This window comes from Sceloporus undulatus, chromosome 6, assembly GCF_019175285.1.
Source record: "Sceloporus undulatus isolate JIND9_A2432 ecotype Alabama chromosome 6, SceUnd_v1.1, whole genome shotgun sequence".
NCBI lineage: Eukaryota > Metazoa > Chordata > Lepidosauria > Squamata > Phrynosomatidae > Sceloporus > Sceloporus undulatus.
Window position 1 is genome coordinate 117833603 of NC_056527.1, and position 3027 is coordinate 117836629.

General features: G+C 45.6%; 1 protein-coding gene across 1 annotated transcript in view; it reads left to right on the forward strand.

Moving 5' to 3' along the window:
- Positions 1-828: 828 nt before the first annotated feature.
- Positions 829-3027, forward strand: part of LOC121935733 (asialoglycoprotein receptor 1-like) — an 11774-nt gene continuing 9575 nt past the window's right edge. The window contains exon 1 of the mRNA XM_042477556.1: positions 829-1025. The gene's annotated coding sequence lies outside the window, so the exon portion shown is untranslated. The remainder of the gene's footprint in view (positions 1026-3027) is intronic.

Below are 3027 nucleotides of genomic sequence, written 5' to 3' on the forward strand. Positions count from 1 at the left end.
GTGTCTTCCTGCATGGCAAAATGGGGTTGGACTGGATGGTCCTTGGGGGTATCTTCCATGACCCTATAATCTGGACAGTTGGCCCTCTGTATCCACAGAGTCTGCATCCATGGATTCATCCATCTACAACTTGATTTTGTCATTTTATATAAGGGATAATATTTTACATTGTTGTGTGCCTTCAAGTTCTTTCCAACCTATGGTGACCCTAAGGCAAATCTATCATGGGGTTTTCTTAACAAGAGTTGTTCAGAGAAGGTTTGCCATTGCCTTCCCCTGAGGCTAAGAGAGTGTGACTTGGCCAAGGACTCCCAGTGGGTCCGATACTATGCCAAACTGCCATTTTACTAGGACACTGTATACTTAATCTCCGTTATCTGCTCTGAGGAATAATGCTAAGAAAGCATTGAACTTCTCCCCAGATTTCTCCCATTTCCAATTCTAGGCCAGGAATCCCCCTTCGTCATCTAATGGGGCAAGACCTCGCCACAGTTGGCTTTTGCTTCTGATGACAAGGAGAAAAAATTGCTGACCTTTCTCAAAAACAGAGCAAAAATAGTTTTCTGCAAAAATAGTGATAATCACTACACCATCTATATCCATTTTGGGGCACTTTTTTTACTCGGTGTGGCTCCCCTTCTTTGGGGTAAGCCCTTTTCTGAAGAAAGCTTGGTGGTGACACACTTCCACTTTTTAAAGGAAGCCTGAGGGAGGAGAGTGGGCATCTGTGCCATTTGCAGGAAAGGGTATTCCCTTCTGATCCCACAGGTGCCACTGTGCATTTTTGTGAACATTTTAAGCCTGGCGAGGGAAGCGTATTGACAGTACAAAGATCAACAGAGGCGGGGAGAGCGTCAGTCGAAGAGGACCAGGGGTCAACGGACAGAGGGCCATAGAATCCCCCCTGAACCCCAGGAAGACCAGGAAGGGGACACCAAAAGACCGGGCACTGCCCACTCCCAACTGGTTCAGACCTATTCCTATCTCCCTTTGCAGTGACTTATTTGACCCACCTGGAAACTGAGGTGAGTGGGTAAATCATGCCCTGGCCTAGAGCATGCTCAATGGAATGTGCCAAGAGGTTGGCATTTTGTTGGGGAAAAGCAATAGTTGGGCACAGTTGGCTCTCCACATTTATGGCTTTGACTTTTCCCGATTTGATTATTCATGGATTGGATTAATATGTTCTCTCTAGGAATCTCCAAGTCCTCCAGCACAATTCTGCCAGAAATTGACCATAGAGTTGTGTTGGAGAGCCTACAAGTTCCTAGTTGTTCTCTAGGCATTTGTAGGTCCTCCAGCGCAGTTTCATGGCCAACGTCTCACTGATCTTGACCACAGAATTGCCCTAGACAACCTAGATCAGTGATGGTGAACCTTTTAGAGGCCGAGTGCCCAACCTGCAACTCAAAATCAACTTATTTATTGCAAAGTGCCATGTCCCTCTGGCTTTCTAGTAACAAACTCTGGCAAACTCTGTGCTGGGGGATGGCACATATGCCCACAGAAAGGGCTCTGAGTGCCACCTCTGGCCCGTGTGCCATAGGTTTGCCATCACTGACCTAGATATTGCTAGAAAGTTGTTATCTCAAGCAAATAGTGGTGTGTGTTTTTTATTTGCAATTTTCCCACTTTCACGGGAGCCCTGTGCCCCTGACTCCAGCAAATGTGAAAGGTCCACTGTAGAAGTTTTTAAAAGCATTTTCACTCTGTTTATATTCTGTAATGAATGACTCTCTAACTGATGAGGAGGGCAGAAAGGCCTTGCCTCAAATCCTGTGTCCAGTTCTGGGCCCCACAATTCAAAAAGGATGTTGACCAGCTGGAGCGTGTCCAAAGGAGGGCCACCAAAATAGCAGAAGGTTTGGAAATTACCAAACCCAATTTAGGGAGCTAGGGATGTTTGGCCCCAAGAAGAGAAAGTTAAGAGGGGACATGATAGCCATGCTTAAGTATTTATTAAATATGGAGCAATCTTGTTTTCTGCTGCTCCAGAGAAGGGGACATGGAGCAATGGGTACAAGCTACAGGAAAAGAGATTCTGCCTAAACATTTGGAAGAAGCTCCTGAGAGTAAGAGCTGTTTGATGCTGCCTCAGAGGTTGGTGGAGCCTCCTTCTTTGGAGGATTTTAAACAGAGGCTGTATGGCCGTCTGTCACTGGAAGGGCTTGGATTGTGTATTCCTGTATGGCAGAAGGGCATTGGACTGGATGGGCTTTGAGGTGCCTTCCATCTCTAGGATCCTAGGATTCTAAGGCAAAGGACCACCATTGAATAACAGAACTGGTGCCTTACTACTGTTGTAGTAAAGAGGGCACTGGGTTCTGCTGAGAAGTTTTGCCAGAGGACTACAAAGTGGCTACAGGGTTTAGGATACTGCAAATGCCCCAAACAAGAAATTTTGTGAGCTCTGACTCCTCCAAAGGCAACGAGTTTAGAATTTCAACACAACCCACAGTCTGGGGCACAATGCAACAGAGAGAACACTCAGTTCAGTTTTATTTGTTGGATTTCTTGCCTCGCTTTCTCTTTGGTCTGGAATGCCAAACGATCCTCATTCTGACTCCTTCTTTCTGAAGCATCAGAGGATGGCTGATGCATTCCTGCTCAAATGCCACTACACTTTGGAGAGTTCATTTAAAGTTCTGACTACAATCCAAAGTGGATCTTCCACTCGGCTATCATCAGAACTATTGGTTTATATTTATCACTGACTTGTTGTTTGTTGATTTATATTTATCACTGATTTGTTGTTGTGTGCCTTTGAGTCACTTCTGACTTACGGCAACGCTAACACAAACCTGTGATGGGGTATTCTTGGCATATATGTTCAGAGGAGATTTGCCCTTGCCTTCATCTGGGGCTGAGAGTGTGTGACTTGCCCAAGGGCAGTTTATTTCCATGGCTGAGCTGAGCAGATATTCGAACCCTGGTCTCCAGGGTCACAGTCCGACACTCAAACCACAACACCACATAACAATCATAGCTAACATTCACTGTTTTCTTCAACTTGATTATTTTGGTACC